This window comes from Aegilops tauschii, chromosome 2 (genome assembly GCF_002575655.3).
Source record: "Aegilops tauschii subsp. strangulata cultivar AL8/78 chromosome 2, Aet v6.0, whole genome shotgun sequence".
Taxonomy (NCBI): Eukaryota; Viridiplantae; Streptophyta; class Magnoliopsida; order Poales; family Poaceae; genus Aegilops; species Aegilops tauschii.
This window is the reverse complement of record NC_053036.3, coordinates 538128150-538148471: the sequence shown is the minus strand read 5'-3', so window position 1 is coordinate 538148471 and position 20322 is coordinate 538128150. Positions and strand designations below refer to the sequence as shown.

General features: G+C 44.6%; 1 pseudogene; it reads right to left on the bottom strand.

Moving 5' to 3' along the window:
• Nucleotides 1-5976: 5976 nt before the first annotated feature.
• LOC109780575 (uncharacterized) lies at nt 5977-20162 on the bottom strand (annotated as a pseudogene).
• Nucleotides 20163-20322: the final 160 nt, after the last annotated feature.

Genomic DNA, 20322 nt, shown 5'->3' with positions numbered 1-20322 from the left:
TATCGTATATTTCTTTATTTGTTTGAAGGTTGCACATTGGCAGTCTTCAGTTGTCCTCATGATCTGTTGCACAAATACATCATATTAGTTGGCATGATCCATTTTATGAATATATAGCTTTTTCCAATACTGAATCCAAATGATGATTGCTAGATTTTTTTTCATTCTTGTTTTTTCTCTTGTTTTTAATGTTTCCTTAATGTTTTTATATTCTCATCAACAGGCCAGCGGTGAAGGAGTTGAGGTGGCTGCAGGGGAAGATGTGGAGCGACCATCACAAGCGGGCAGGATAAGGGCATCACCAGCGCGGTTTGCAAATTTCAACGCCTCTCTAACCCCACTACAGAAGTCAGAGCTAGTTTCGAGGTTGTTCGGGGGGCTATTGAACTTATCAGACACACTTCCAGTGGACCTCACTAAGTTCCTGGTGCAGTCCTACCAGCCACAGACCTCTGAAATGGTTTTCCCAGGAAGGGGAAGGATCCGTGTCGATGCTGACAGTGTTCAGAGGGTATTTGATCTCCCAAACAGGGGTCAAAAAGTCAGATATTTAGTTGACAAGGATGCCACTAGGAGATTCAGACAGGCTTTCAACATAACTGGAAATTCTCATCCCCAGATCACTACATGGCTCAAGATGATTCAGGATATGGCTGGAAGAACGGATGACACATTCTTTATGGCCTGGCTTGCGGTTGCCTTCAGCACTTTTCTAGCACCAACCACGGCCTTGAAGCTCAGCCCAAAGTGCTATGGACTTGTGCTAGATCATCAAATGCTCAAGAACACAAACATCTGCCTCTTTGTAGCAGAACACATTAATGAAGCTTTCAGGAACATGGACCAGGAGAAGCAAACTGTCTGCTGCTGCTTGTATCACTTGATGGTTAGTGAAAACGACCACTTCCATCTGTTCTTGTTCTTTTTGTGCAGTTATAGTTTGCTCAAATACTCATAATAATAACTGAACTTGGCTTTTCTTTTGTTGGGTCTGGTGAAGATACTATACCTTGATGCGCTTGTCCATGACATCCCAGTAAGCAACTGCGCGATACGATCGAATGCATGGGATAGTACTCTAATTGCCAAGGTGATCAAGAAGGATACCATCTCTACTGGTGTGTTTGGCAAATTACAAGTGAGTTCTATTTTTTTTTCCAACAGGTTCTTCTTTTTATGTTCTTTTGATGTCTGGTCACTTTTTTGGAAATTGCACAAAAAACTGTCATCAGTTGGCACAACAATGCATGTAGTTGCACAGCTTGTACCTTTAAGTTTGGCATCTGCACACATGTTCATTTTAAATTGGCACACCATCTTTTTTAAGTTGCACAGTTTTACTAATCTTGTTGCACAGATGTGTGGCATCAGTTGGTAGAAACTTTTTTTAGGTGCCATGTGGGTTGCACAGTTCTTGTGTCTTTGTTCAGTTGCATATATGTATAGTCGAATTGTCTACCCCAGTATCTTGTTGTAGTTGCACAGGTTATAATGTTTGGTTTCGTTCAACACACAAATCTGTTTTGATAACCTTGTTCTTTTCTTTTTCTCTTTTTTTACATCAGCTTAAAGAGGAGTATAGAGGCACGGAGCAGACACCACTGTTTGGTGGAATTTTGCAAGCTGAAGCATTCATGGCATCCAAGTTACCAATAACCTACAATCCGCAGGTTAGTGTTTTGCATACAGAAATTTGTACCACTTACCAACATTTTCTTTTGGCTGGGATGTATGTTCAGTTGGACATGTATAACTTTTGTTGCGAGAATACAGGATTCAGTTGGCTGTGATGTATGTTCAGTTGCACATATAAGCTTCTGTAGTTGCACATGTTCTTTTGGACAGTCAAAGTGTTTGTTTACAACCATTGACATCAACTTGGCAGAATGCATGTTTTTAGTTTGTGCCACAGTGCATGTGTAGTTGGCTAGAATCATGTTTTTAGTTGGCCAGAAAGTGTGTATTAGTCGGTTTTTGCTTATCACATCATGGTCAGTTACAGACATTTTACTTTTTAATTTTTTTTGTAACTGAATCAGTACTAAATCTTTTTTTTGTTGATGCAGAAAAAGGCAAAGATTGCGAAAGTGGTCAATGACCTGTGCAAGGCTGTAACTGAACAGGTTGGCACCTTCATTGAAGCAGTTGCCAAGATCGATGACGAGGAACCGGATATTGATCCTTACGTACAGCAGCCATCAATGCAAACCGGGGCGTCACGCCGTGCTCCAAAGAGAAAGAGACAGGGGTCAACTATACAAGAAGAAGAAGAGTTTGTTGAGGATGAGTCAGAAGAAGATGAGGAAATGGAAGCAGAGATAGATGTTGACGATGATGAGGACACAGATGCGGATGAACCAGAGGAGGAGGACAAGGATGAGGATGACAATGAAGAAGATGCAGAGGAGGAGGAGGAGGAAGAGGAAGAGGAGGAGGACAAACAAGAAGAGGACAAAGGAGAGGAGGAGGACAAGGAAGAAGATAGTGAGGCAGAGGAGGAGGAAGAAGAAGGTGAGGCCAAAGAGGGGGACGGGGACAAAGGTGCATCAGTTGATGGCAGTGAGAGGGGAGAAGACAAAGGCGCAGCAGTTGATGGCGGTGAGAGGGAAGAAGACGACGATGAAGAAGACGAGGATGGTTATGGTGATGATAAAGGGGGATCCAATGGAGGTAGCGACAGCAGCGATGATGATGATGATGATGACAACGCCCCTGGTTCTGGTGGTACAGGCGGCAACACATCCAGGAGGACTAGCACTTCTGCCACCCCTGCCAGCAGCAGCAATTCATTGAGTAGCAGGAGCACACTACATATGTTAATTGACAAAACATGCTGGAAAGACAAGGATTTGCCTAAGTCAAAGAAAAATGACGAAGCAAAGTCTCAGGGCAGCATTGATATGTTCAAGCTCTGCAACTTGAAGCCAGCTTTGCCAACCACCTTTCCTGTGCTAGATTTTAGCGACCAAGATATGTGTGGGAAGATCAACTTTGCCATTGACAAGAGCCTATTCTTATCAAGTGATGCTGAAAAGAATCAAATTGACATGGAGGAAGCAGGAAAGGGTCTTGACTGGGTTCATTCAAAGGAAAAATACAAGGAATATTTGAAGCAGCTTCCAGACCTAAGCTCCGGCAAGAGCAAGGCAGCATCCATGGCAAACCCTCACGTGGTCCAGAAGCGTAAAGCAGTTTCAATGAAGAAGAATCTGCAGTTGCCTCAAACCAAGGAGAAGATGGTGAGTGCAGATGCTGAAGTAAATATGGTCAAGGAAGCTGTGCTTCAAACTGATATGCCAACTGTAGTGAGCAGAGAGCCAACCACCATCACAGGAGTTCAACAGATCAAGGGGAAGACTCCCCTTTCAACAGTCCCACCAAAACCACCTAAGCAGCAAAAGATTGTCAAGTTTGCCAGGGGCACAAAGGGGGAACAAGCCACAAAAGGTTTGGAGTTCAGAGACGAGAGAGAACTGCGAGCCGCAGCCATTGATGCAGGGGTGCCAAGTACTGCTAGGTTGCTGCCAACTCAGACTGGAAAGATGCCAACTACAGATACCAGTGTGCCAACTGATGTGTCAGTTAGCAGCGTGGTCACAGTCAAAACCACCACAGCTGCTCAGGAAGGCACCACTGCAACTGCAAGCCCCAAGGTGCCTAATCATAGAGATGCTTCAATGCCAAACACAAAAGGAGGTGCTCCTACTACCAAATTGCCGTCCCCAAGAGCCAGCACACAGCAGTCAAGCAAGCCTGCATCACCAAGAGCTGACTTTCAGCAACCATTAACACAAGAGGAGGTGTTCAACATTATAAGTAGGTGCAAGCCTCCAAGGCCGCCAACTACAACACTATTGCGAACCAAGTCAGTGAACGATGCACCCGTGTTTGTGCCGCAAGGAGATGCCCTGGTCCTTGAACCCATACGAAGATCAAAGTCTTATCATGGTGACGGGTTCTGCGATGCACCATCTTTTGACCTCGGCATAGATGGTGATGCTCCAGCACCTGCTCCAGCAGCAGAAACAGCGGAAGCCGGTGTGATTTGTATTGATGAGTGTGAGTTGGACCCAGCAGCTGTGAATGAAGGATGCGTTGCTGCTGATGCTGGCAAGGCAATAGCTCAAGAGCTAGATGTTGGATCACCAGAGAATTGCCACACCCCGATATGCGCAGAACCAGAAGCTGGCACGAGCAGTTCTTTGTGACCACCTATTGCACAAAGACAGAGGAGGGTAATAAGGCCCGCAGCATCTCAAAGGTCTCCATTCATTGACTACAACAAGAAGAAGACTTTCAGCTCCAATGAGGCAGTGAACAAGCTTTACGATGCCCTCTTGTATTGGGCCAGGCATCACGAAGGAGCAAATGATGAAGCTACCAGGTAAACTAACTCCCCACAGCCTACATACATATCTTTTTCAGTTGCACAGGACCAGCCATTTAGTTGCACAGAAAGCATAGCTGTGACCCTTCGAGCTAACTTGTCTTTTTATTGCTTTCAAAAAAATTCAGCCCTGAGATAATCAGGTATGGTGCTTTCTACATTTCTTTAAAGGAGTTAGTTGATTCGATGAAGCCGGTTCAATGGCTGTCAAAAATTGTTATTGAGACTGGAATCTTACACATCATGGATAACTTACCAGATGGGTCAAAGAAGGTTGTTATGCCACTGAGGTTTTCTGTAAGTTTTTCCAAAACCTTCTTTACCCTCATCTTTGTTCTGTAGCACTTTTTTTGTTGGCCAATTGAGGTAGGCCTTTCATCTACTAAGGAGTTTGAGCCATGCTTTATAATCTCTGCAGATGAATTTACAGCAAGGGATCCACAACGTGAATGAGATAAACAAGAAGTTTGATTACAAGAACCGTCTCGACAAGAAAGACTTGGTGAGTGCTGTGCCCACATGGTCCATCTCTTTTAGTTGGCACCCACAGCATGTTCAGTTGCACATGACACATCTGTTAGTTGGCACATAATTGTTGCAACCTGTTTTTAACTTGACCAAGTCTTTTACTGTTTTTCTTAGCTACAGCCTGTATCTGTGTCTGAAATCGTTCACGCTTGCAGGTCATGCTGCCAGTGCTCGAGTGCGCTGATGTAACCGATAAGGAGGGAGGGAGGCATTATTGGGTCTTCAATGGCAACTTGAGGGACGGACGCTTCGAAGTTCTTGACTCAAACAGGACGCTGGACAACATTGACCTGATGACCACCGCCTCTACCATCGCGGGGGCAGTACGCCAGCTATGGAGGAAGCATTACCCAAAGTTCAGCATCGAGCACTTCCAGATTATTGACATTGACGTACCGAAGCAGCTTGGCAAGTAAGACAATAAGCATGGCATTCTTCTCAATTTCTTACCATCATTTTGTAGTTTTTAAATTTTTCTACATGTGCAATCTTTAGTTTTTTAAGACACAGTACTAGTATGCAATCTGTTTATCATTTTTATGAGTTTCTAATGGATTATCTAGCCAGTTGCAGAGTGGCACATAAGTAGTTGTACACTGGCACATAAGCAGTTGCACAGTGGCACATAAGCAGTTGCACAGTAGAACATAAACAGTTGCACAGTAGAACATAAGCAGTTGCACAGAGTGCATTATCTTTATTGGTTATAATTTTATGTGACAAATTTTCTTTCTTGTCCATCGCAGTAATGAGTGTGGGCTGTTCGCACTGCTTAACGCCACCGAGTGGAATGGTAGCCAACTGCCCAACTACGAACCCAAGGAAGTACTCAACATCAGGAAGAAGCTGGCATATGATTGGGTCACCAGCATGCACAACACCGCCCCATGGAGGAAGTTGCTGAGATACGACAAGGACTAGGTCAGTACTCTTTTTCTTTCTCTGCTCCATGGAGGAAGTTGCTGGTTTGCACAATTTTTAAGCAGATTTTGTAGTTGCACACTAGTAGTAATTCCGTTTGCAACTCAATATCATCACTTTTGTTGATACATTAGGAGCACTGGACATGCAATTGTTCAACAACTAAATATTTAACCAGTTGCCAACAAAGGCACAAATAGCAACCTTTTTTACATAGTGCATGAACTAATTTAAGGAGCATAATTAGATAAAGAGAAATCATAGATGCAGAATGTGTCCACTTGGTCCCAACATTGCTAAAAAAACATCATTCTTTTCCTTTTTGTCTCAAAGTTACAAACGATGAAACAGAATCACAGTAGCCTGAGTGGACACACACCAGCAGTGTGCTCTGTAGATTGGCACTGGCTGCATTTGTTTTTCTTCTTTGGGTGTAGCTCCAGCGCCGATTTGTACCGTCGACTCTTTGCCCTACCCTTTGTAGTAGACCTTGGAGGATCCCTGGGCACAAAATCATCAGAAGCTTGTGCAGGGGATGCAGCCTCCAACGGGGCAGTAGGACCATCACGATCACCTGTGTAATAATCATATAAAAAAATTAGTATTTTTTTTGTTGTGCAACCAGCACTGATGTTCTCTGCAACCACACAGCCCATGCTGTGCAACTAACTGGTTGCTGTGTGCAAGTTAAGTTGGAAAAAAACACCTGTAGTAGCACGGCCCGTCATGGTACTTGGATTGTAATCGCCTATGGGCAGAACAGGAAAAACAAGTTAGATTTTTAGCTTGATCCTCAAACTAACACAGCGCACGCAACTAGGCAGCATGTTCTGTGCAACTGGGCACTATGATATGTGCAACTGAAGTCACACACCCTAGTTTTGTTGGGAGTTGGGGAAGGTATTTTGCCTGGGTGATGAGCCCCCTGAGTCCTGCCGGTAGGTCCATTGGGAGTAGCACGCAGGGCACTGCTAGTTGGGCCAGGCGGGGGAGGAGGTCTTTGAGGGTTGGCATCACCTATAGCCAGAACAGGACAAACAAGTTAGTTGTGTTATCTTTGATGCTCGAACTAACACAGCGTGTGCAACTAGGTAGCCTGTTTTTGTGCAACTGAGCACCATGATGTGTGCAACTGGAGTTATAGACCTAGTTTGATGGGGAGTTGGGGCAGGTAATTACCTGGATGATGAGCCTCCTGAGTGCTGCATGTAGGGCCATTGGGAGGAGCACGCGGGGGAGGAGGTGGCACAGGATGCCGTGTACAGCCATGAGGTGGAGGAGGTCCTTGAGGGTTGACATCACCTATATCCAGAACACGAAAAACAAGTTAGTTGTGTTATCTTGATGCTTGAACTAACACAGCATCGCAACTAGGCAGCCTGTTCTGTGCAACTAGCCACCATGATGTGTGCAACTGGGCACAATGATGTGTGCAACTGAAGTTACACACCTAGTTAGATCTGGAGTTGGGGCAGGTAATTACCTGGATAATGAGCCCCCTGATTGCTGCCTGGAGGTGGAGGAGGTCCTCGAGGGTTGCCATCATCTGATGGCCCCGTGGCAGCAGTTGGTTTTTTCTTTTTCTTGGACTTGTTCAGGTGGCCGATCTCGGTACGTGCTGCGCGCATATGCTTGTATACAATAGCTTGTGCTGGATCAGAACCACTCGCAAACTTTGCTAGTTTCCGAAAATCGTATATCATGTTCCTCTCCCTTATCTGCTTCTTTGATTGAGGAGGCATTTCATCCGGTTGCTCATAACCAGTCCCTGGCGCACTAGGTACAGCAGTAGGTGTCCACCGTCTTAGCAGGTACCTTTCCGGTATGACATCAACTCCAATATGGGTGAACACCTTGAGGATGTGGCAACAGAGGATGCCGTCCTTGTCCATTTTACAGCACTCACACAAATAGGAACCCTCCTCCACCCTTGCCTGCACCAAGTAGTTTCGAGAACCATATTTGGCAACAAATTCCTGGTTCGGTCTGAGCTCAAATATATCAGCACCAACTTGGAATGCATTATAACGTCCAATCAGCTCAAACTCTTCTCTGAACTTGCGGTAAAGGTCCCTAGTATAGGTTTTCTAAGCTTGCTTCTCTATTAGGAAGTTGGACCACAGCTCAATCTCAAGGTGTTCTGTCCTGTAATCATTGCAGCCTTCCTTGGCAAGGATGTGGTTCTGGATTTTTTTCATATTGCTTGACGAAGTTCAGCATTGAGTTGTGTGGGTTCACATATCTTTTCAGGACGGCGTTGAACCCCTCACTACGCTGTGTAGACTGTAGGAACGGGAAGAACCTGTGTTTGAAGTAGCACGGCACCCAAGTTGACCTGTATTCGTACAACTTCTCAAAGTGCGTGTGTGTCATAGCCTCGTACTTCATCAATAACCTAGCCCAATTCTGCTCAAACTCGTCTATAGTGAAGCTGAAGTCAACACACTTGTTGAAATCATCAGAGAGTCCTGGATTCCGGCACAGCAGCCAACCAACTTTTCCTAAGCCTTTTTCATGATGTGCCATCGACAACAGCGGTGCACGGTGGTTGGAAAGATGCTCTGTATTGACTGCCTCATTGCACCATCCTGATCGGTGATGAAGTTGTCAGGAGATTTGCCATCCATAGCCTCTAGGAATGCTCCAAAGACCCAATCAAAGCTCGATGCCAACTCCTGCCTCACAAACGCGCAACCCAGCATGAAAGATTGGCCATGTCGGTTTATTCCTATGAAGGGCGCGAACGGCATATTGTACATGTTGGTCATGTAGGTGGTGTCAAACGATATGCAATCGTGGTACGCCTCCGCATAAGCTTTTCGAGCTAAGCCATCCACCCAAAATATGTTGACAACTCTGTCCTCTTCATCATATTTCACCTTATAGAAGAAGTCTGGATCGGTTTTTTGTATATCCTTGAAGTGCACAATTGTCTCAATCAGATCACCCTCCTTTGTGTCATCTCTACGGAAACTTGTACAAAGATTTGTTATTGCCTTTGGTCCGAATGGCACCATCATCTCAGATCCATAGAACTCTGCCATTACATGCATCATACGTCCTGCATAATACAAAAACAAACAGTATATCCTTTTTTTAGTTGCACGAATGCGCACATCCAGCTGCACAGTAATAGGACATGTGTTGGCACAGAAGATAATCGCAGGAAATGGACACCTAGCTGCACCTTTTTAAAAACACTTTTGCACTTTTTGCATACAGGACATTGTGTAGTTGCACAGTAAAGACAATCTAGTTGCACAACAAGCACCAAAAGTGATATACAAACAGCATGGGAAGTTGGACACCAGTTGCACAGTAGTACCATAACAGTTGCACACTGGACTGCCTAGAGGAAAACTTAATTCTTTAAGGGATATAGAAAAACACCACACCTGTAGTCAAGTTGCAGTTATACAAGATGCGTAGAAACTCCTTTTCATCAGGTGAGATGCCTTGGTGGGATCTCAAGTATTTGGACAATGAAGGTTTGTTCACGAGCGGATGATTGTGGTCACGAACAAAGTGCGTCACCTCCCATCGCCCATCTATCAGCTTCACCAACATTTTCGCTTTGCACTGAGTCTGCTTTATTGTCTCGCGTTTGCGCTTCTTCTTCTTCTTACTAGTACCAGCCTCCTCTTCAGCAAATATTGGAGGTTCTTCTTCCATCTCCTCATCACTGTAAACAGATTTTGGATCTAGAATAGGGTCCAGGATAGGAGGAGCCTCAGCTCCTCCATCATCAGCTTTGGGCTTCTTGAACTTGTTGCAGCAAAACTGTTGTTTTATCAATTCATTGGTGCGGGGTGTCCGTCTAGATGTGTTCATCTTGATAGAGAAACCCATCCGTAGTGTGTAGCTGTTGTAGTGATCCTTAGCAATTTGAAGGCTGTCAAACCTCATGCCAACATAGGGTTCCATAGGTTGAGAACCAGCCTCATCCTCTCCTTCTTCTCCTTGCACAGCTCCGTCAATAGCCCCAGCTCCTAGCTCAGTCTTGGTTGGACCAGGAACATTTGCCTCGGTTCCCGTGTCATCTAGAGTATGGCTCTCTGACTGCAAAGACACCACTACAGGAGCACCACGGTCTGATGACTGGCCTGCCACATTGTCATGGCCCATAGGGTTACCATCATGACTTGCCTGCGTGTAGCAAACAGATCGACCATTTTCTGTCCATTTTCCTTGTTGTATGTTGGGTTGCTACTGATCCGTATCATGAGGAAGCTCATTGAGATCAGGAGGCAACTCATTGAGATCAAGCATTTTTTTTCCTTTTTTTGGATGCTGCCACACACTCCCTGCACATATTAAAAAGTAGAAATTGATGTCATCTGTTAGTAACCACAGAAAAGAGTGTTTCAAACAACCTAAAAACTTAGTAAATAGGCAGTTGCACACCATTTTGTGACAATCTTAGTTCCAAAAGCAACATGACTGTAGCATAATCTTTATTATAATAGTTATGAATTTTTTTGTTTGCACAGAGTTGTTATGTTAGTTGCACAGTTTGCAGTAAATAGCTGGCAAGAGCATGACTTCTTTTTACTACAGAGTTTTCTGACTTTTTCCCTTTGTTTTGTTGCAATGATCTATAGGTTTTCTGTGTTGGCAAGGAGCTGTTTCAGATTTTTCTGCACATAATTTGATGTTACATTTGAGACGGAAAATCCAGGTGAAAGAAGAAAGAAGAATTGGAGGACAGATTGTAGTTATATATTTTCATCGCCGTTATGTTTTTAGTTCCGGTATATTGAACATATTTTTACACTATAGCTTTGCAATAGGTGTGGGACCAGAATATATGTGTGGGACAAGATTATATGCGTGAATATGTTAATATGGTTTGTGGCTTCATTAGCCATGGACAAAAGTTCTTGTGTTTTTGCTGTCACACTACAGATTTCTGGTTTCGCTAGAATAGACGTCTCAATTGCCAGGATGCATTTTTCCACTTGGCCAACATACATATTCAGTTGGACATTCAATGTTTTTAGTTGGCTAGAATAGATGTCTCAGTTGGCCAGGTTGCATTTATTTCAGTTTTTGGCCAACATGCATGTTCAGTTGGACAGTTAATGTATTCAGTTGGCTAGAATAGATGTCTCAGTTGGCCAGGATACATTTTCTCAGTTTTGGCCAACATGCATGTTTAGTTGGCCAGAAAACATGTTTTTATTTGCACATATACTACAGTTTTGGCTAGCATGCATGCCGAGTACACGTGGGGTACAATGCATGTTTTAGTTTTGGCTAGCATGCATGCCGAGTTGCCAAAATATAGGTTCAGTTGGCTGGGATGCATGTTCAGTTGCACATTTATGAATTTTTCATTGCACATATCTATTGGACAGTCAATTTGTTCATTTGCAAACAATAACTACAAGTTGGTAGAATGCATGTTTAGTTTTTGGCTACGATGCTTGTTGAGTTGGCTTTAATCATGTTTTAATTGGCCAGAGAACTGGTTTTTAGTTGGCTTGTTTAACACATCCAGATGGGAGAAACTTGTTTGGCATGCATCAAGTAGTTTTTGGCTTGTTTAACACATCCAACAGTAACATCAAGTAGGCTGGTATGATGTGCCAGATTCACCTCTTTTTTGAAGCAGCTTCTCCATGGATTTGTCCTAGATCCATGGAGAAGGGGGTTTACATATGCCTACATATATGCAGTAGAAGAAAGGGGGAAGTTGAGAGGGGCAGAGGGCTTACCTACTTGATGTTACTGCCTGGTATGGCTCTGACCACCCTGCCCTTAGATCTTCTTTTTTGAAGCAGCTCCTTCTCTACTTTGGGGCTCCCATGGCGGCTGTGTAGGAGGAGGAAGAAGGGTTGGGGGCGATTCTGTTGGATCTCCTTCTGGCGTGCAGAAGAAGAAGAAGGCAGCGCGGGAGGGGCTGAGGCGTGGGGGGCGAGCGGGCGTGGGTGCGAGCTGGGAACAGCTGGCCACGTGGGGCGGTTTGCGATTCTGTTGGTGGCCGCTCGATCGGTCTGTTTTGGTGGTCGGTCGATCGGCCGGGTTGGTGGCCCTTCCTTTTCTATTTCGCGGGGAACATGGGGTTTCCTTTTTCAGCCGGCCGCTCGGTTGCACTAGTGGGCAGCCGGCCGCCCACTAGACGCGTCCTTTTTAAAAAGAGGGATTCCTGGATTTAAATAAGTTGGTGCCGCTGAACTGGAGGCTCTCCGTGGGCCAGCGAGTTTTACTCACGGCGCATCGTTGGTGGATGTGACTATATGAGGAAGAAGATTTTAGCACCTTGAGGCCTCATTTGGTAGCAAGGGATCCTGGGGGGATCCCCGCCGTTTCCCTGAAACCACGATTGAATTGTGCCCCAGTTTTTCTGGAGGGCGATTTGGTGCCATCGGGCAGGGAATGTTTCATCCCCGATCCACTTCCTTTCCCTGGGCAGGAAATCACAGCCACTTGACCTCGGGAGAATTCACCTCGTCCCCGTTGCATCGGCTGCTCCACCTCGCCCCCTGCTCCCCCGCCTTCTTTCTGCACCAAACGACAACAGAAATTTCCCCTGTGCGTTGGAAGGGATCCCACTTGCCATGGAAATTTTCTCCGATGGGGCTTTGCTACCCTGGGTATGGTGCCTATGCAACCAAACGAGCCCTGAAAGATGGTGGGGTGGGGTGAGATGGGATGGGCAAATACGAATGAATCCTCCAAGTGTCCGAAGCTAACTTGGCTTAGAGCATCTCCAACAGCCGCCGAACGCGTCGCACGCTAAAAACTACTTTGTCGCGCGCCCATCGCCTGGTTTGGCGCGGCGGGCAGCGCTGGCTCCAGCAGCGGCGCTAAAATGCAGCGCGCGCGACTCTCGCACAAACAACATATGCATTCCAAACACAAGCAAAAAGATCAAACACAAACAAAATAAATCAACAATAAATAGTTCAATTTTGTTATTACAACTCAAACAAACAGTTTATCGTTCAATACAACAAATAGTGCAATAACACAACAAATAGTTCAACAATACAACATCGAACGCACAAATCATGATGCTCTTTGTCGTCCATTCCATGCCCACAACTCCTCAATGAGATCCTTCTGAAGGTCATCATGTGCTGCGGGACGTCGAATGGCATGATAGGAGGCAACAAAACGGGCCACCCTTTCAGCCCTTCATCGCACTCGCACGGGATGTCCCAAGAGATCATACTGAGAGTAGTCTACATCTTGGCCACGCTCATTCTCGATGATCATGTTGTGCATGATCACACAAGCGTGCATGATGTACCAAAGCATTTTTTGATCCCAAAATCTAGCCAGTCCTCTCACAATAGCAAATTGGGCTTGCAAAATCCCAAAAGCTCTCTCCACATCTTTTCTATCCGCCACTTGACCATTGTGGAAATCAAGATTTTTCTTACCTTTCGATTTTTTCAACGGCTTCACAAATGTTTGCCACTTTGGGTAGATGCCATCCGCAAGATAATAGCCATAGTTGTATGTACGGTCATTTGCTACAAACTGCACCGATGGCAAATCACCATTTGCAATCTTATTCATCAGTGGTGACCGGTTGACAACATTGATGTCATTCAAAGATCCAAGCATTCCAAAGAATGCATGCCAAATCCAAGTCTCTTGATTGGCCACCGCTTCAAGGATTATAGTGGAACCCTTTTTTGGCCATGGAATTGCCCATGTCATGCCTTTGGACAATCCTTCCAACTCCAGTGCATGCAATCTATTGAGCCAAGCATACCTGGGAAGCTGCAAGCTTTGTTCATCTCCAATAGCCTTGCGGCGTCTTCAGCATTGGGAGATCTCAAATACTGCTGGCCAAACACTTGGACAATTCTGACTGCGAAGCGCTTGACACACATGATGGCTTGGCTCTCACCCATAGCCAAGTGATCATCAACTAGATCAGCTGGGATACCGTATGCCAACATATGCAAAGCGGCTGTTACCTTCTGAAAGGTGCTATGCCCGAGCTCTCTGGCGGCATTCCTCCTTTGCTGAAAAACCGGTCATGGCTCACTAGTTTCTCTGCAATGCGCCTGAACAACTCGGTGCTCATTCTAAACCGGTGACGAAAGTATGACTCCGGGTATGTGGGATTCTCCACGAAATAGTGCCTCATCAATCTGTTATGGGCATCGATCCTATCCCTCCAAATTTTCTGCCGACCCATAACCGAACCACCGTGCTTGGTTTTTTATTGATGTGCATAGCTAGGATCATTGCAAGATCCTCTTCCTCTTCCATATCAAATTCTTCTTCGAAAGAATCATACGACGAACTCATCTACAATGTTGAATACTAGGCTATAAAAACTACAATCAACATGCACCAAATTCATGAAGTTTGAGCAATACATACCTTGCGCGCATTTTGTCGAACACCTTGCGGGCACCGAGCGGCAGCGAGCGGCCGCGCGCTGTTCGCCGGCGGACCGCCGCACGCGAGGGGCGGCGGGACTAGAGGGAGGCGGAGGAAGCCGCCGCGGCGTGGGGATAGGCCGGGGAAGCGCCGGAACGGTCGCCGGGCGGCGACGGCGCCGCAGATGGATGGGGTGGGTGGAGTTGCGAGCGAGCGCTCGAGAGTCCAGCGCGCGGGAGCGGTGATACGTCTCCAACGTATCTATAATTCTTTATTGTTCCATGCTATTATATTATCTGTTTTGGATGTTTAATGGGCTTTACTATGCACTTTTATATTATTTTTGGGACTAACCTATTAACTGATGGCCCAGTGCAAATTGCTGTTTTTTTTGCCTATTTCAGTGTTTCGCAGGAAAGGAATATCAAACGGAATCCAAACGGAATGAAACCTTCGAGAGAGTTATTTTTGGAACAAACGCAATCCAGGAGACTTGGAGTGGACGTCAAGGAAGCAATGAGGAAGCCCCGAGGCAGGGAGGCACGCCCCTCACCCTCGTGGGTCCCTCGTGGCTCCATCGACCTACTTCTTTCGCCTATATATACTCATATACCCTGAAAACATCCGAGAGCACCAGGAAACCCTATTTCCACCGCTGCAACCTTCTGTACCCATGAGATCCCATCTTGGGGCCTTTTCCGGTGCTCCACCGGAGGGGGAATCGATCACGGAGGGCTTCTACATCAACACCATAGCCTCTCCGATGATGTGTGAGTAGTTTACCACAGACCTTCGGGTCCATAGTTATTAGCTAGATGGCTTCTTCTCTCTCTTTGGATCTCAATACAAAGTTCTCCTCAATCTTTTTGGAGATCTATTCGATGTAATTCTTTTTGCGGTGTGTTTGTCAAGATCTGATGAATTGTGGGTTTATGATCAAGATTATCTATGAACAATATTTGGTTCTTCTCTGAATTCTTATATGTATGATTTAAATATCTTTGCAACTCTCTTCGAATTATCAGTTTGGTTTGGCCTACTAGATTGATCTTTCTTGCAATGGGAGAAGTGCTTAGCTTTGGGTTCAATCTTGCGGTGTCCTTTCCCAGTGACAGCAGGGGCAGAAAGGCATGTATTGTATTGTTGCCATCAAGGATAAAAAGATGGGGTTTATAACATATTGCTTGAGTTTATCCCTCTACATCATGTCATCTTGCCTAATGCGTTACTCTGTTCTTATGAACTTAATACTCTAGATGCATGCTGGATAGGGGTCGATGTGTGGAGTAATAGTAGTAGATGCACAATCGTTTCGGTCTACTTGTCAAGGACGTGATGCCTATATACATGATCATGCCTAGATATTCTCATAACTATGCACTTCTCTATCAATTGCTCGACAGTAATTTGTTCATCCACCGTAGATCATGCTATCTTGAGAGAAGCCACTAGTGAAACCTATGGCCCCCGGGTCTATCTTCCATCATATTATTTTCCTATAAATTTACTATTTCTTCCGTCTTTTATTTTGCAATCTTTACTTTCCAATCTATATCAGAAAAATACCAAAAATATTTATCTTATTATCTCTATCAGATCTCACTTTTGCAAGTGGCCGTGAAGGGATTGACGACCCCTTTATCGCGTTGGTTGCAAGGTTCTCATTTGTTTGTGTAGGTACGAGGCGACTTGCGTGTAACCTCCTACTGGATTGATACCTTGGTTCTCAAAAACTGAGGGAAATACTTACGCTACTTTGTTGCATCACCCTTTCATCTTCAAGGGAAAACCAATGCATGCTCAAGAGGTAGCAAGAAGGATTTCTGGCGCCGTTGCCGGGGAGGCTTACGCCAAGTCAAGTCAAGTCAAGACATACCAAGTACCCATCACAAACTCTTATCGCTCGCATTACATTATTTGCCATTTTCCTCTCCCCCACTTCACTCTTGTCGTTTTATTCGCCTTCTTTTTTCGTTCGTCTCTTTTCGCTTGCTTCTTGTGTGCTTGTGTGTTGGATTGTTTGTCACGATGGCTCAAGACAATACTAAATTGTGTGACTTTTCCAATACCAACAACAACGATTTTCTTAGCACTCCGGTTGCTCCTCTTACCGATGCTGAATCTTGTGAAATTAATGCTGCTTTGTTGAATCTTGTCATGAAAGATCAATTCTCTGGCCTTCCTAGTGAAGATGCCGCTACACATCTAAACAACTTTGTTGATTTGTGTGATACGCAAAAGAAGAAAGACGTGGATAATGATATTGTTAAATTGAAGCTATTTCCGTTTTCACTTAGAGATCGTGCTAAAACTTGGTTTTCGTCTTTGCCTAAAAATAGTATTGATTCATGGAATAAGTGCAAAGATGCTTTTATCTCTAAGTATTTTCCTCCCGCTAAGATCATCTCTCTTAGAAACAATATTATGAATTTTAAGCAACTTGATCATGAGCATGTTGCACAAGCTTGGGAGAGGATGAAATTAATGATACGTAATTGCCCTACTCATGGTTTGAATTTATGGATGATCATACAAATTTTTTATGCTGGATTGAATTTTGCTTCTAGAAATCTTTTAGATTCGGCTGCGGGAGGCACTTTTATGGAAATCACTTTAGGAGAAGCTACTAAACTCCTAGATAATATTATGGTTAATTATTCTCAATGGCACACCGAAAGATCTACTAGTAAAAAGGTTCATGCGATAGAAGAGATTAATATTTTGAGTGGAAAGATGGATGAACTTATGAAATTGTTTGCTAATAAGAGTGCTCCTATTGATCCTAATTATATGCCTTTGTCTACTTTGATTGAGAATAATAATGAATCTATGGATGTTAATTTTGTTGGTAGGAACAATTTTGGTAACAACGCGTATAGAGGTAATTTTAATCCTAGGTCGTTTCCTAGTAATTCCTCTAATAATTATGGTAATTCCTACAACAACTCTTATGGAAATTATAATAAGATGCCCTCTGATTTTGAGACTAGTGTTAAAGAATTTATTAGTTCGCAAAAGAATTTCAATGCTTTGCTTGAAGAAAAATTGCGTAAGAGTTGATGAGTTGGCTAGGAACATGGATAGAATTTCTCTTGATGTTGATTCTTTGAAACTTAGATCTATTCCACCTAAGCATGATATCAATGAGTCTCTCAAAGCTATGAGAATTTCCATTGATGAGTGCAAAGAAAGAACCGCTAGGATGCGTGCTAAAAAAGATTGCTTTATGAAAGCGTGTTCTTCTAGTTTTCATGATAATAATGATGAAGATATAAAAGTTATTTATGTGTCTCCTATTAAATCTTTGTTTTGCAATATGAATCTTGATAAAGATGGGACTGGAGATGAGTCAACTTTAGTTAAGAGGCGTCCCAATGATTCGGAGTTTTTAGATCTCGATGCAAAAATTGGTAAAAGTGGGATTGAAGAGGTCAAAACTTTAGGTAGCAATGAACCCACTATTTTGGATTTCAAGGAATTTAATTATGATAATTGTTCTTTAATAGATTGTATTTCCTTGTTGCAATCCGTGTTAAATTCTCCTCATGCTTATAGTCAAAATAAAGCTTTTACCAAACATATTGTTGATGCTCTAATGCAATCCTATGGAGAAAAGCTTGAATTGGAAGTTTCTATCCCTAGAAAACTTTATGATGAGTGGGAACCTACTATTAAAATTAAGATTAAAGATCATGAATGCTATGCTTTGTGTGATTTGGGTGCTAGTGTTTCAACGATTCCAAAAACTTTGTGTGATGTGTTAGGTTTCCGTGAATTTGATGATTGTTCTTTAAATTTGCATATTGTGGATTCCACCATTAAGAAACCTCTGGGAAGGATTAATGATATTCTTATTGTTGCAAATAGGAATTATGTGCCCGTAGATTTCATTGTTCTTGATATAGATTGTAATCCTACATGTCCTATTATTCTTGGTAGACCTTTCCTTAGAATGATTGGTGCAATTATTGATATGAAAGAAGGAAATATTAGATTCCAATTTCCGTTAAGGAAAGGCATGAAACACTTTCCTAGAAAGAAAATTAAATTACCTTATGAATCTATTATGAGAGCCACTTATGGATTGCATACCAAAGATGGTAATACTTAGATCTATTCTTGCCTTTATGCCTAGCTAGGGGCGTCAAACGATAACGCTTGTTGGGAGGCAACCCAATTTTATTTTATTTTTCTTGCTTTTTGTTTCTGTTTAGTAAAAAATAATTCATCTAGCTTCTATTTAGATGTGTTTTTATGTTTTAATTAGTGTTTGTGCCAAGTAGAACCAATAGGATCTTCTTGGGTGATAGTTGTTTGATCTTGCTGAAAAAGACAGAAACTTTGCGATCACAAAAATAATTGTTAAAGTTCACCAGAACGTGATAAATTGCCAATTCTTTTTGCAGTAGATCAACATACAAATTTTCCAGGTTGTCCTAGTTTTTCCGAATTTTTGGAGTTCCAGAAGTATTCGAACAAATCATATTGCTACAGACTATTCTGTTTTTGATAGATTCTGTTTTTCGTGTGTTGTTTGCTTATTTTAATGAATCTATGGCTAGTATCGGGGGGTATGAACCATAGAGAAGTTGGAATACAGTAGGTTTAACACCAATATAAATAAATAATGAGTTCATTACAGTACCTTATTGTGGTGGTTTGTTTTATTTCTCTAACGGAGCTAATGAGATTTTCTGTTGAGTTTTGTGTTGTGAAGTTTTCAAGTTTTTGGGTAAAGATTTGATGGATTATGGAATAAGGAGTGGCAAGAGCCTAAGCTTGGGGATGCCCAAGGCACCCCAAGGTAAAATTCAAGGACAACCAAAAGCCTAAGCTTGGGGATGCCCCGGAAGGCATCCCCTCTTTCGTCTTCGTCCATCGGTAACTTTACTTGAGGCTATATTTTTATTCACCACATGATATGTGTTTTGCTTGGAGCGTCTTGTATGATTTGAGTCTTTACTTTTTAGTTTACCACAATCATCCTTGTTGTACACACCTTTTGAGAGAGACACACATGGATTGGAATTTATTAGAATCACTACTGGAATCAGCAGATTTGCCGTCTGCCGACTCTTTGCCGTCAGCCAGCGGATGGCAAAGGAAGGCTTTGCCATCAGCCACCAGAAAGCGGACGGCAAAGAGGCAGCGGATGGGAAATATAGGGTTTGCCATCAGCCATATCTTTGCCGTCTGCTAGCGGACGGCAAAGAAGCTTTGCCGTCTGCTAGCTGACGGCAAAGAGGGTGGGTGGCGGGCTTACGAGGACAACCTAATGGCCAGTTTCTTTGCCGTCTGCTGGTGGACGGCAAAAATTCTTTGCCGTCCGCCAGCGGACGGCAAAGAGAAAGCACACCACGCGGATCGATCACACGGATCGATGACATGGCATGATCTGCTCCACACATGCATCTCCACAACCCACGCCCCCACCACCCACTCTCTCTCTCTCCCTTATCCTCCTGAGAGCCACCCCCACCACGAACTGTCTCCCTTCTCTCTCGTACGCCTCTGCTCCCCGCCTCTCGTCGCTCCAGCCGGCCGCCGTCCCCGGCTCCCGTTGCCCCCTTCCGGCCACCACCTTGCCCGCCGGCACGGCCCCTTCTCTCTTCTCCCCCGACGCCGCCATGCCCGGCCCCGTCCCCGTTTGCCCCCGCCGGCCCCGGCCCCCATCGCCCCCTTCCGGCCACCACCTCGCCCGCCGGCGCAGGCCCCTTCTCTCTTCGCCCCCGACGCCGCCGTGCCCGGCCCCGTCCCCTTTTGCCCCCGCCGGCCCCGGGCCCCATTGCTCCTTCCGGCCACCACCTCGCCCGCCGGCGCTGGCCCCTTCTCTCTTCGCCCTCGACGCCGCCGTGCCTGGCCCGGTCCCCGTTTGCCCCTGCCGGCCCGATACCTCGACGCTGCACCACCTCCCACCTCGAGCAGCGGCGGCCTGCGGCAGCTCTACCCGCAACCAAGGGTGCTGGGTGCTGGCCCTCATCGAAGGGAGGGGTCGCAATCGGATCCAGCGCCCGGATGAATATGGTGAGCTCCGGCGCAGCCGCGGGCGGATTGGGCACCGGACACGCCAAACGCAGGACGCTGGACAGGCTGCTTACCGAACGTTTTTTTTAATATTTACTAAATTCTTTGCCGTCCAT